A 16,577-nucleotide genomic window follows, 5' to 3' on the forward strand; every position below is an offset into this window, starting at 1 on the left:
GACTAGGACGTTTTCCAGGATTAACAGAACTGGAATACAGCTAAGCACAGGCAAAATCCTAGACAAAAACCTGGTTCAGTCTGCTTTCCAACAAACACTGGGAGACAAATTCACCTTTCAGCAGGACAAGAACCTAAAACAAGGCCAAATATACACTGGAGTTGCTTACCAAGATGGCATTGAATGTTTCTGAATGGCCTAATTACAGAGGCAGGGGAGGATAGAAAGGGAGAGGCTGAAATTCACAACGCAGAAAAACAAGCGAAGGAAGGGAGGTCGCTGTCGAAGCCCAAATACCCTCAAGAAAAAGTGGTGTGTGAATATATTCGGATGCTGCTCCTGTAGGCACATCTTTATTCATGCTGGAATTTACATGGAGACGAGTCAGAGGCCAGAGCTGAAGGGGGAGGGCGGAAGAAAGACAGACAGAATGCAATGTCAGTAATATTTGCCAATATGTTTTGGCTTTCATACCATGAGGCCTTTCAGTCATATTGTGAGTTCCCTACTACTAAAGATTTAGTTTATTATTATTATTCACATTGTTGTTGCTGTTAGTGGTAATACTATTTCCACAACTACGATTATTACTGATGTCTTATTGCTGTTGCTGTTAGTGGTAATACTATTTCCACAACTACGATTATTACTGATGTCTTATTGCTGTTGCTGTTAGTGGTAATACTATTTCCACAACTACGATTATTACTGATGTCTTATTGCTGTTGCTGTAAGTGGTAATACTATTTCCACAACTACGATTATTACTGATGTCTTATTGCTGTTGCTGTTAGTGGTAATACTATTTCCACAACTACGATTAGTACTGATGTCTTATTGCTGTTGCTGTTAGTGGTAATACTATTTCCACAACTACGATTATTACTGATGTCTTATTGCTGTTAGTGGTAATACTATTTCCACAACTACGATTATTACTAATGCCTTATTGCTGTAAGTGGTAATACTATTTCCACAACTACGATTATTACTGATGCCTTATTGCTGTTAGTGGTAATACTATTTCCACAACTACGATTATTACTGATGTCTTATTGCTGTTGCTGTTAGTGGTAATACTATTTCCACAACTACGATTATTACTGATGCCTTATTGCTGTTAGTGGTAATACTATTTCCACAACTACGATTATTACTGATGTCTTATTGCTGTTAGTGGTAATACTATTTCCACAACTACGATTATTACTGATGCCTTATTGATGTAAGTGGTAATACTATTTCCACAACTACGATTATTACTGATGCCTTATTGCTGTAAGTGGTAATACTATTTCCACAACTACGATTATTACTGATGTCTTATTGCTGTTAGTGGTAATACTATTTCCACAACTACGATTATTACTGATGTCTTATTGCTGTTGCTGTTAGTGGTAATACTATTTCCACAACTACGATTATTACTGATGCCTTATTGCTGTTAGTGGTAATACTATTTCCACAACTACGATTATTACTGATGTCTTATTGCTGGTAGTGGTAATACTATTTCCACAACTACGATTATTACTGATGCCTTATTGATGTAAGTGGTAATACTATTTCCACAACTACGATTATTACTGATGCCTTATTGCTGTAAGTGGTAATACTATTTCCACAACTACGATTATTACTGATGTCTTATTGCTGTTAGTGGTAATACTATTTCCACAACTACAATTATTACTGATGTCTTATTGCTGTAAGTGGTAATACTATTTCCACAACTACAATTATTACTGATGTCTTATTGCTGTTGCTGTTTGTGGTAATACTATTTCCACAACTACGATTATTACTGATGTCTTATTGCTGTTAGTGGTAAGACTATTTCCACAACTACGATTATTACTGATGTCTTATGGCTGTTAATGGTAATACTATTTCCACAACTACAATTATTACTGATGTCTTATTGCTGTTGCTGTTTGTGGTAATACTATTTCCACAACTACGATTAGTACTGATGTCTTATTGCTGTTAGTGGTACTACTATTTCCACAACTACGATTATTACTGATGCCTTATTGCTGTAAGTGGTAATACTATTTCCACAACTACGATTATTACTGATGCCTTATTGCTGTAAGTGGTAATACTATTTCCACAACTACGATTATTACTGATGTCTTATTGCTGTTAGTGGTAATACTATTTCCACAACTACGATTATTACTGATGTCTTATTGCTGTTGCTGTTAGTGGTAATACTATTTCCACAACTACGATTAGTACTGATGTCTTATTGCTGTTGCTGTTAGTGGTAATACTATTTCCACAACTACGATTATTACTGATGCCTTATTGCTGTAAGTGGTAATACTATTTCCACAACTACGATTATTACTGATGCCTTATTGCTGTTGCTGTTAGTGGTAATACTATTTCCACAACTACGATTAGTACTGAGGTCTTATTGCTGTTGCTGTTAGTGGTAATACTATTTCCACAACTACGATTATTACTGATGCCTTATTGCTGTAAGTGGTAATACTATTTCCACAACTACGATTATTACTGATGTCTTATTGCTGTTAGTGGTAATACTATTTCCACAACTACGATTATTACTGATGCCTTATTGCTGTAAGTGGTAATACTATTTCCACAACACAACTACGATTATTACTGATGTCTTATTGCTGTTAGTGGTAATACTATTTCCACAACTACGATTATTACTGATGTCTTATGGCTGTTAATGGTAATACTATTTACTATGATTATTACTGATGCCTTATTGCTGTTAGTGGTACTACTATTTCCACAACTACGATTATTACTGATGTCTTATTGCTGTTAGTGGTAATACTATTTCCACAACTACGATTATTACTGATGCCTTATTGATGTAAGTGGTAATACTATTTCCACAACTACGATTATTACTGATGCCTTATTGCTGTAAGTGGTAATACTATTTCCACAACTACGATTATTACTGATGTCTTATTGCTGTTAGTGGTAATACTATTTCCACAACTACAATTATTACTGATGTCTTATTGCTGTAAGTGGTAATACTATTTCCACAACTACAATTATTACTGATGTCTTATTGCTGTTGCTGTTTGTGGTAATACTATTTCCACAACTACGATTATTACTGATGTCTTATTGCTGTTAGTGGTAAGACTATTTCCACAACTACGATTATTACTGATGTCTTATGGCTGTTAATGGTAATACTATTTCCACAACTACAATTATTACTGATGTCTTATTGCTGTTGCTGTTTGTGGTAATACTATTTCCACAACTCTTACGATTAGTACTGATGTCTTATTGCTGTTAGTGGTAATACTATTTCCACAACTACGATTATTACTGATGCCTTATTGCTGTAAGTGGTAATACTATTTCCACAACTACGATTATTACTGATGCCTTATTGCTGTTGCTGTTAGTGGTAATACTATTTCCACAACTACGATTAGTACTGAGGTCTTATTGCTGTTGCTGTTAGTGGTAATACTATTTCCACAACTACGATTATTACTGATGCCTTATTGCTGTAAGTGGTAATACTATTTCCACAACTACGATTATTACTGATGTCTTATTGCTGTTAGTGGTAATACTATTTCCACAACTACGATTATTACTGATGCCTTATTGCTGTAAGTGGTAATACTATTTCCACAACTACGATTATTACTGATGCCTTATTGCTGTAAGTGGTAATACTATTTCCACAACTACGATCATTACTGATGTCTTATTGCTGTCAGTGGTAATACTATTTCCACAACTACGATTATTACTGATGCCTTATTGCTGTTAGTGGTAATACTATTTCCACAACTACGATTATTACTGATGTCTTATTGCTGTTGCTGTTAGTGGTAATACTATTTCCACAACTACGATTATTACTGATGTCTTATGGCTGTTAATGGTAATACTATTTCCACAACTACGATTATTACTGATGCCTTATTGCTGTTAGTGGTAATACTATTTCCACAACTACGATTATTACTGATGCCTTATTGCTGTTAGTGGTAATACTATTTCCACAACTACGATTATTACTGATGTCTTATTGCTGTTAGTGGTAATACTATTTCCACAACTACGATTATTACTGATGTCTTATGGCTGTTAGTGGTAATACTATTTCCACAACTACGATTATTACTGATGTCTTATTGCTGTTAGTGGTAATACTATTTCCACAACTACGATTATTACTGATGTCTTATGGCTGTTAGTGGTAATACTATTTCCACAACTACGATTATTACTGATGTCTTATTGCTGTTAGTGGTAATACTATTTCCACAACTACGATTATTACTGATGTCTTATGGCTGTTAGTGGTAATACTATTTCCACAACTACAATTATTACTGATGTCTTATTGCTGTTAGTGGTAATACTATTTCCACAACTACGATTATTACTGATGCCTTATTGCTGTTAGTGGTAATACTATTTCCACAACTACGATTATTACTGATGTCTTATGGCTGTTAGTGGTAATACTATTTCCACAACTACGATTATTACTGATGTCTTATTGCTGTTGCTGTTAGTGGTAATACTATTTCCACAACTACGATTATTACTGATGCCTTATTGCTGTAAGTGGTAATACTATTTCCACAACTACGATTATTACTGATGTCTTATGGCTGTTAGTGGTAATACTATTTCCACAACTACGATTATTACTGATGCCTTATTGCTGTTAGTGGTACTACTATTTCCACAACTACAATTATTACTGATGTCTTATGGCTGTTAATGGTAATACTATTTCCACAACTACGATTATTACTGATGCCTTATTGCTGTTAGTGGTAATACTATTTCCACAACTACGATTATTACTGATGCCTTATTGCTGTTAGTGGTAATACTATTTCCACAACTACGATTATTACTGATGTCTTATGGCTGTTAATGGTAATACTATTTCCACAACTACGATTATTACTGATGTCTTATTGCTGTTGCTGTTAGTGGTAATACTATTTCCACAACTACGATTATTACTGATGTCTTATTGCTGTTGCTGTTAGTGGTAATACTATTTCCACAACTACGATTATTACTGATGTCTTATGGCTGTTAATGGTAATACTATTTCCACAACTACGATTATTACTGATGCCTTATTGCTGTTAGTGGTAATACTATTTCCACAACTACGATTATTACTGATGCCTTATTGCTGTTAGTGGTAATACTATTTCCACAACTACGATTATTACTGATGTCTTATGGCTGTTAATGGTAATACTATTTCCACAACTACGATTATTACTGATGTCTTATTGCTGTTAATGGTACTACGATTTCCACAACTACGATTATTACTGATGTCTTATTGCTGTTAGTGGTAATACTATTTCCACAACTACGATTATTACTGATGTCTTATGGCTGTTAATGGTAATACTATTTCCACAACTACGATTATTACTGATGTCTTATTGCTGTTAGTGGTAATACTATTTCCACAACTACGATTATTACTGATGTCTTATGGCTGTTAGTGGTAATACTATTTCCACAACTACGATTATTACTGATGTCTTATTGCTGTTAGTGGTAATACTATTTCCACAACTACGATTATTACTGATGTCTTATGGCTGTTAGTGGTAATACTATTTCCACAACTACGATTATTACTGATGTCTTATTGCTGTTAGTGGTAATACTATTTCCACAACTACGATTATTACTGATGTCTTATGGCTGTTAGTGGTAATACTATTTCCACAACTACGATTATTACTGATGTCTTATTGCTGTTAGTGGTAATACTATTTCCACAACTACGATTATTACTGATGTCTTATTGCTGTTGCTGTTAGTGGTAATACTATTTCCACAACTACAATTATTACTGATGTCTTATTGCTGTTAGTGGTAATACTATTTCCACAACTACGATTATTACTGATGTCTTATGGCTGTTAATGGTAATACTATTTCCACAACTACGATTATTACTGATGTCTTATTGCTGTTAGTGGTAATACTATTTCCACAACTACGATTATTACTGATGTCTTATTGCTGTTAGTGGTAATACTATTTCCACAACTACGATTATTACTGATGTCTTATTGCTGTTAGTGGTAATACTATTTCCACAACTACGATTATTACTGATGCCTTATTGCTGTTAGTGGTAATACTATTTCCACAACTACGATTATTACTGATGCCTTATTGCTGTTAGTGGTAATACTATTTCCACAACTACGAGTATTACTGATGCCTTATTGCTGTTAGTGGTAATACTATTTCCACAACTACGATTATTACTGATGTCTTATTGCTGTTAGTGGTAAGACTATTTCCACAACTACGATTATTACTGATGTCTTATGGCTGTTAATGGTAATACTATTTCCACAACTACAATTATTACTGATGTCTTATTGCTGTTGCTGTTTGTGGTAATACTATTTCCACAACTACGATTAGTACTGATGTCTTATTGCTGTTAGTGGTACTACTATTTCCACAACTACGATTATTACTGATGCCTTATTGCTGTAAGTGGTAATACTATTTCCACAACTACGATTATTACTGATGCCTTATTGCTGTAAGTGGTAATACTATTTCCACAACTACGATTATTACTGATGTCTTATTGCTGTTAGTGGTAATACTATTTCCACAACTACGATTATTACTGATGTCTTATTGCTGTTGCTGTTAGTGGTAATACTATTTCCACAACTACGATTAGTACTGATGTCTTATTGCTGTTGCTGTTAGTGGTAATACTATTTCCACAACTACGATTATTACTGATGCCTTATTGCTGTAAGTGGTAATACTATTTCCACAACTACGATTATTACTGATGCCTTATTGCTGTTGCTGTTAGTGGTAATACTATTTCCACAACTACGATTAGTACTGAGGTCTTATTGCTGTTGCTGTTAGTGGTAATACTATTTCCACAACTACGATTATTACTGATGCCTTATTGCTGTAAGTGGTAATACTATTTCCACAACTACGATTATTACTGATGTCTTATTGCTGTTAGTGGTAATACTATTTCCACAACTACGATTATTACTGATGCCTTATTGCTGTAAGTGGTAATACTATTTCCACAACTACGATTATTACTGATGCCTTATTGCTGTTAGTGGTAATACTATTTCCACAACTACGATTATTACTGATGTCTTATTGCTGTTGCTGTTAGTGGTAATACTATTTCCACAACTACGATTATTACTGATGTCTTATGGCTGTTAATGGTAATACTATTTCCACAACTATGATTATTACTGATGCCTTATTGCTGTTAGTGGTACTACTATTTCCACAACTACGATTATTACTGATGTCTTATTGCTGTTAGTGGTAATACTATTTCCACAACTACGATTATTACTGATGCCTTATTGATGTAAGTGGTAATACTATTTCCACAACTACGATTATTACTGATGCCTTATTGCTGTAAGTGGTAATACTATTTCCACAACTACGATTATTACTGATGTCTTATTGCTGTTAGTGGTAATACTATTTCCACAACTACAATTATTACTGATGTCTTATTGCTGTAAGTGGTAATACTATTTCCACAACTACAATTATTACTGATGTCTTATTGCTGTTGCTGTTTGTGGTAATACTATTTCCACAACTACGATTATTACTGATGTCTTATTGCTGTTAGTGGTAAGACTATTTCCACAACTACGATTATTACTGATGTCTTATGGCTGTTAATGGTAATACTATTTCCACAACTACAATTATTACTGATGTCTTATTGCTGTTGCTGTTTGTGGTAATACTATTTCCACAACTACGATTAGTACTGATGTCTTATTGCTGTTAGTGGTAATACTATTTCCACAACTACGATTATTACTGATGCCTTATTGCTGTAAGTGGTAATACTATTTCCACAACTACGATTATTACTGATGCCTTATTGCTGTTGCTGTTAGTGGTAATACTATTTCCACAACTACGATTAGTACTGAGGTCTTATTGCTGTTGCTGTTAGTGGTAATACTATTTCCACAACTACGATTATTACTGATGCCTTATTGCTGTAAGTGGTAATACTATTTCCACAACTACGATTATTACTGATGTCTTATTGCTGTTAGTGGTAATACTATTTCCACAACTACGATTATTACTGATGCCTTATTGCTGTAAGTGGTAATACTATTTCCACAACTACGATTATTACTGATGCCTTATTGCTGTAAGTGGTAATACTATTTCCACAACTACGATCATTACTGATGTCTTATTGCTGTCAGTGGTAATACTATTTCCACAACTACGATTATTACTGATGCCTTATTGCTGTTAGTGGTAATACTATTTCCACAACTACGATTATTACTGATGTCTTATTGCTGTTGCTGTTAGTGGTAATACTATTTCCACAACTACGATTATTACTGATGTCTTATGGCTGTTAATGGTAATACTATTTCCCAACAACTACGATTATTACTGATGCCTTATTGCTGTTAGTGGTAATACTATTTCCACAACTACGATTATTACTGATGTCTTATTGCTGTTAGTGGTAATACTATTTCCACAACTACGATTATTACTGATGTCTTATGCTGTTAGTGGTAATACTATTTCCACAACTACGATTATTACTGATGTCTTATTGCTGTTAGTGGTAATACTATTTCCACAACTACGATTATTACTGATGTCTTATGGCTGTTAGTGGTAATACTATTTCCACAACTACGATTATTACTGATGTCTTATTGCTGTTAGTGGTAATACTATTTCCACAACTACGATTATTACTGATGTCTTATGGCTGTTAGTGGTAATACTATTTCCACAACTACGATTATTACTGATGTCTTATTGCTGTTAGTGGTAATACTATTTCCACAACTACGATTATTACTGATGCCTTATTGCTGTTAGTGGTAATACTATTTCCACAACTACGATTATTACTGATGTCTTATGGCTGTTAGTGGTAATACTATTTCCACAACTACGATTATTACTGATGTCTTATTGCTGTTGCTGTTAGTGGTAATACTATTTCCACAACTACGATTATTACTGATGCCTTATTGCTGTAAGTGGTAATACTATTTCCACAACTACGATTATTACTGATGTCTTATGGCTGTTAGTGGTAATACTATTTCCACAACTACGATTATTACTGATGCCTTATTGCTGTTAGTGGTACTACTATTTCCACAACTACAATTATTACTGATGTCTTATGGCTGTTAATGGTAATACTATTTCCACAACTACGATTATTACTGATGCCTTATTGCTGTTAGTGGTAATACTATTTCCACAACTACGATTATTACTGATGCCTTATTGCTGTTAGTGGTAATACTATTTCCACAACTACGATTATTACTGATGTCTTATGGCTGTTAATGGTAATACTATTTCCACAACTACGATTATTACTGATGTCTTATTGCTGTTGCTGTTAGTGGTAATACTATTTCCACAACTACGATTATTACTGATGTCTTATTGCTGTTGCTGTTAGTGGTAATACTATTTCCACAACTACGATTATTACTGATGTCTTATGGCTGTTAATGGTAATACTATTTCCACAACTACGATTATTACTGATGCCTTATTGCTGTTAGTGGTAATACTATTTCCACAACTACGATTATTACTGATGCCTTATTGCTGTTAGTGGTAATACTATTTCCACAACTACGATTATTACTGATGTCTTATGGCTGTTAATGGTAATACTATTTCCACAACTACGATTATTACTGATGTCTTATTGCTGTTAATGGTACTACGATTTCCACAACTACGATTATTACTGATGTCTTATTGCTGTTAGTGGTAATACTATTTCCACAACTACGATTATTACTGATGTCTTATGGCTGTTAATGGTAATACTATTTCCACAACTACGATTATTACTGATGTCTTATTGCTGTTAGTGGTAATACTATTTCCACAACTACGATTATTACTGATGTCTTATGGCTGTTAGTGGTAATACTATTTCCACAACTACGATTATTACTGATGTCTTATTGCTGTTAGTGGTAATACTATTTCCACAACTACGATTATTACTGATGTCTTATGGCTGTTAGTGGTAATACTATTTCCACAACTACGATTATTACTGATGTCTTATTGCTGTTAGTGGTAATACTATTTCCACAACTACGATTATTACTGATGTCTTATGGCTGTTAGTGGTAATACTATTTCCACAACTACGATTATTACTGATGTCTTATTGCTGTTAGTGGTAATACTATTTCCACAACTACGATTATTACTGATGTCTTATTGCTGTTGCTGTTAGTGGTAATACTATTTCCACAACTACAATTATTACTGATGTCTTATTGCTGTTAGTGGTAATACTATTTCCACAACTACGATTATTACTGATGTCTTATGGCTGTTAATGGTAATACTATTTCCACAACTACGATTATTACTGATGTCTTATTGCTGTTAGTGGTAATACTATTTCCACAACTACGATTATTACTGATGTCTTATTGCTGTTAGTGGTAATACTATTTCCACAACTACGATTATTACTGATGTCTTATTGCTGTTAGTGGTAATACTATTTCCACAACTACGATTATTACTGATGCCTTATTGCTGTTAGTGGTAATACTATTTCCACAACTACGATTATTACTGATGCCTTATTGCTGTTAGTGGTAATACTATTTCCACAACTACGAGTATTACTGATGCCTTATTGCTGTTAGTGGTAATACTATTTCCACAACTACGATTATTACTGATGTCTTATTGCTGTTAGTGGTAAGACTATTTCCACAACTACGATTATTACTGATGTCTTATGGCTGTTAATGGTAATACTATTTCCACAACTACAATTATTACTGATGTCTTATTGCTGTTGCTGTTTGTGGTAATACTATTTCCACAACTACGATTAGTACTGATGTCTTATTGCTGTTAGTGGTACTACTATTTCCACAACTACGATTATTACTGATGCCTTATTGCTGTAAGTGGTAATACTATTTCCACAACTACGATTATTACTGATGCCTTATTGCTGTAAGTGGTAATACTATTTCCACAACTACGATTATTACTGATGTCTTATTGCTGTTAGTGGTAATACTATTTCCACAACTACGATTATTACTGATGTCTTATTGCTGTTGCTGTTAGTGGTAATACTATTTCCACAACAACGATTAGTACTGATGTCTTATTGCTGTTGCTGTTAGTGGTAATACTATTTCCACAACTACGATTATTACTGATGCCTTATTGCTGTAAGTGGTAATACTATTTCCACAACTACGATTATTACTGATGCCTTATTGCTGTTGCTGTTAGTGGTAATACTATTTCCACAACTACGATTAGTACTGAGGTCTTATTGCTGTTGCTGTTAGTGGTAATACTATTTCCACAACTACGATTATTACTGATGCCTTATTGCTGTAAGTGGTAATACTATTTCCACAACTACGATTATTACTGATGTCTTATTGCTGTTAGTGGTAATACTATTTCCACAACTACGATTATTACTGATGCCTTATTGCTGTAAGTGGTAATACTATTTCCACAACTACGATTATTACTGATGTCTTATTGCTGTTAGTGGTAAGACTATTTCCACAACTACGATTATTACTGATGTCTTATGGCTGTTAATGGTAATACTATTTCCACAACTACAATTATTACTGATGTCTTATTGCTGTTGCTGTTTGTGGTAATACTATTTCCACAACTACGATTAGTACTGATGTCTTATTGCTGTTAGTGGTACTACTATTTCCACAACTACGATTATTACTGATGCCTTATTGCTGTAAGTGGTAATACTATTTCCACAACTACGATTATTACTGATGCCTTATTGCTGTAAGTGGTAATACTATTTCCACAACTACGATTATTACTGATGTCTTATTGCTGTTAGTGGTAATACTATTTCCACAACTACGATTATTACTGATGTCTTATTGCTGTTGCTGTTAGTGGTAATACTATTTCCACAACAACGATTAGTACTGATGTCTTATTGCTGTTGCTGTTAGTGGTAATACTATTTCCACAACTACGATTATTACTGATGCCTTATTGCTGTAAGTGGTAATACTATTTCCACAACTACGATTATTACTGATGCCTTATTGCTGTTGCTGTTAGTGGTAATACTATTTCCACAACTACGATTAGTACTGAGGTCTTATTGCTGTTGCTGTTAGTGGTAATACTATTTCCACAACTACGATTATTACTGATGCCTTATTGCTGTAAGTGGTAATACTATTTCCACAACTACGATTATTACTGATGTCTTATTGCTGTTAGTGGTAATACTATTTCCACAACTACGATTATTACTGATGCCTTATTGCTGTAAGTGGTAATACTATTTCCACAACTACGATTATTACTGATGCCTTATTGCTGTAAGTGGTAATACTATTTCCACAACTACGATTATTACTGATGTCTTATTGCTGTTAGTGGTAATACTATTTCCACAACTACGATTATTACTGATGCCTTATTGCTGTTAGTGGTAATACTATTTCCACAACTACGATTATTACTGATGTCTTATTGCTGTTGCTGTTAGTGGTAATACTATTTACACAACTACGATTATTACTGATGTCTTATGGCTGTTAATGGTAATACTATTTCCACAACTACGATTATTACTGATGCCTTATTGCTGTTAGTGGTACTACTATTTCCACAACTACGATTATTACTGATGTCTTATTGCTGTTAGTGGTAATACTATTTCCACAACTACGATTATTACTGATGTCTTATTGCTGTTGCTGTTAGTGGTAATACTATTTCCACAACTACAATTATTACTGATGTCTTATTGCTGTTAGTGGTAATACTATTTCCACAACTACGATTATTACTGATGTCTTATGGCTGTTAATGGTAATACTATTTCCACAACTACGATTATTACTGATGTCTTATTGCTGTTAGTGGTAATACTATTTCCACAACTACGATTATTACTGATGTCTTATTGCTGTTAGTGGTAATACTATTTCCACAACTACGATTATTACTGATGTCTTATTGCTGTTAGTGGTAATACTATTTCCACAACTACGATTATTACTGATGCCTTATTGCTGTTAGTGGTAATACTATTTCCACAACTACGATTATTACTGATGCCTTATTGCTGTTAGTGGTAATACTATTTCCACAACTATTGCTGTTAGTGGTAATACTATTTCCACAACTACGATTATTACTGATATTACTGATGCCTTATTGCTGTTAGTGGTAATACTATTTCCACAACTACGATTATTACTGATGTCTTATTGCTGTTAGTGGTAATACTATTTCCACAACTACGATTATTACTGATGTCTTATTGCTGTTAATGGTAATACTATTTCCACAACTGATGTCTTATTGCTGTTGCTGTTTGTGGTAATACTATTTACTGATTGTACTGATGTCTTATTGCTGTTAGTGGTAATACTATTTCCACAACTACGATTATTACTGATGCCTTATTGCTGTAAGTGGTAATACTATTTCCACAACTACGATTATTACTGATGTCTTATTGCTGTAAGTGGTAATACTATTTTGCTGATGTTAGTGGTAATACTATTTCCACAACTACGATTATTACTGATGTCTTATTGCTGTTGCTGTTAGTGGTAATACTATTTCCACAACTACGATTATTACTGATGTCTTATGGCTGTTAATGGTAATACTATTTCCACAACTACGATTATTACTGATGCCTTATTGCTGTTAGTGGTACTACTATTTCCACAACTACGATTATTACTGATGTCTTATTGCTGTAAGTGGTAATACTATTTCCACAACTACGATTATTACTGATGTCTTATTGCTGTTAGTGGTAATACTATTTCCACAACTACGATTATTACTGATGCCTTATTGCTGTTAGTGGTAATACTATTTCCACAACTATGATTATTACTGATGTCTTATTGCTGTTGCTGTTAGTGGTAATACTATTTCCACAACTACGATTATTACTGATGTCTTATGGCTGTTAATGGTAATACTATTTCCACAACTACGATTATTACTGATGCCTTATTGCTGTTAGTGGTACTACTATTTCCACAACTACGATTATTACTGAAGTCTTATTGCTGTTAGTGGTAATACTATTTCCACAACTACGATTATTACTGATGCCTTATTGATGTAAGTGGTAATACTATTTCCACAACTACGATTATTACTGATGCCTTATTGCTGTAAGTGGTAATACTATTTCCACAACTACGATTATTACTGATGTCTTATTGCTGTTAGTGGTAATACTATTTCCACAACTACAATTATTACTGATGTCTTATTGCTGTAAGTGGTAATACTATTTCCACAACTACAATTATTACTGATGTCTTATTGCTGTTGCTGTTTGTGGTAATACTATTTCCACAACTACGATTATTACTGATGTCTTATTGCTGTTAGTGGTAAGACTAATTCCACAACTACGATTATTACTGATGTCTTATGGCTGTTAATGGTAATACTATTTCCACAACTACAATTATTACTGATGTCTTATTGCTGTTGCTGTTTGTGGTAATACTATTTCCACAACTACGATTAGTACTGATGTCTTATTGCTGTTAGTGGTACTACTATTTCCACAACTACGATTATTACTGATGCCTTATTGCTGTTAGTGGTAATACTATTTCCACAACTACGATTATTACTGATGCCTTATTGCTGTAAGTGGTAATACTATTTCCACAACTACGATTATTACTGATGTCTTATTGCTGTTAGTGGTAATACTATTTCCACAACTACGATTATTACTGATGTCTTATTGCTGTTGCTGTTAGTGGTAATACTATTTCCACAACTACGATTAGTACTGATGTCTTATTGCTGTTGCTGTTAGTGGTAATACTATTTCCACAACTACGATTATTACTGATGCCTTATTGCTGTAAGTGGTAATACTATTTCCACAACTACGATTATTACTGATGCCTTATTGCTGTTGCTGTTAGTGGTAATACTATTTCCACAACTACGATTAGTACTGAGGTCTTATTGCTGTTGCTGTTAGTGGTAATACTATTTCCACAACTACGATTATTACTGATGCCTTATTGCTGTAAGTGGTAATACTATTTCCACAACTACGATTATTACTGATGCCTTATTGCTGTAAGTGGTAATACTATTTCCACAACTACGATTATTACTGATGCCTTATTGCTGTAAGTGGTAATACTATTTCCACAACTACGATTATTACTGATGTCTTATTGCTGTTAGTGGTAATACTATTTCCACAACTACGATTATAACTGATGCCTTATTGCTGTTAGTGGTAATACTATTTCCACAACTACGATTATTACTGATGTCTTATTGCTGTTGCTGTTAGTGGTAATACTATTTCCACAACTACGATTATTACTGATGTCTTATGGCTGTTAATGGTAATACTATGTCCACAACTACGATTATTACTGATGCCTTATTGCTGTTAGTGGTAATACTATTTCCACAACTACGATTATTACTGATGCCTTATTGCTGTTAGTGGTAATACTATTTCCACAACTACGATTATTACTGATGTCTTATTGCTGTTAGTGGTAATACTATTTCCACAACTACGATTATTACTGATGTCTTATGGCTGTTAGTGGTAATACTATTTCCACAACTACGATTATTACTGATGTCTTATGGCTGTTAGTGGTAATACTATTTCCACAACTACGATTATTACTGATGTCTTATTGCTGTTAGTGGTAATACTATTTCCACAACTACGATTATTACTGATGTCTTATGGCTGTTAGTGGTAATACTATTTCCACAACTACGATTATTACTGATGTCTTATTGCTGTTAGTGGTAATACTATTTCTACAACTACGATTATTACTGATGTCTTATGGCTGTTAGTGGTAATACTATTTCCACAACTACGATTATTACTGATGTCTTATTGCTGTTAGTGGTAATACTATTTCCACAACTACGATTATTACTGATGCCTTATTGCTGTTAGTGGTAATACTATTTCCACAACTACGATTATTACTGATGTCTTATGGCTGTTAGTGGTAATACTATTTCCACAACTACGATTATTACTGATGTCTTATTGCTGTTGCTGTTAGTGGTAATACTATTTCCACAACTACGATTATTACTGATGCCTTATTGCTGTAAGTGGTAATACTATTTCCACAACTACGATTATTACTGATGTCTTATTGCTGTTGCTGTTAGTGGTAATACTATTTCCACAACTACGATTATTACTGATGTCTTATTGCTGTTGCTGTTAGTGGTAATACTATTTCCACAACTACGATTATTACTGATGCCTTATTGCTGTAAGTGGTAATACTATTTCCACAACTACGATTATTACTGATGTCTTATGGCTGTTAGTGGAAATACTATTTCCACAACTACGATTATTACTGATGCCTTATTGCTGTAAGTGGTAATACTATTTCCACAACTACGATTATTACTGATGTCTTATTGCTGTTAGTGGTAATACTATT

At 33.7% G+C, this 16,577-nt stretch overlaps 1 protein-coding gene across 10 annotated transcripts in view; it reads right to left on the bottom strand.

Moving 5' to 3' along the window:
- LOC135511011 (stromal membrane-associated protein 1-like) overlaps positions 1 to 16,577 on the bottom strand; it is a 98,749-nt gene that overhangs the window by 60,584 nt on the left and 21,588 nt on the right. The gene's annotated exons all lie outside the window — the stretch shown is intronic.

The sequence above is a fragment of the Oncorhynchus masou genome, chromosome 23 (genome assembly GCF_036934945.1).
Source record: "Oncorhynchus masou masou isolate Uvic2021 chromosome 23, UVic_Omas_1.1, whole genome shotgun sequence".
In the NCBI taxonomy this organism is placed as follows: Eukaryota; Metazoa; Chordata; class Actinopteri; order Salmoniformes; family Salmonidae; genus Oncorhynchus; species Oncorhynchus masou.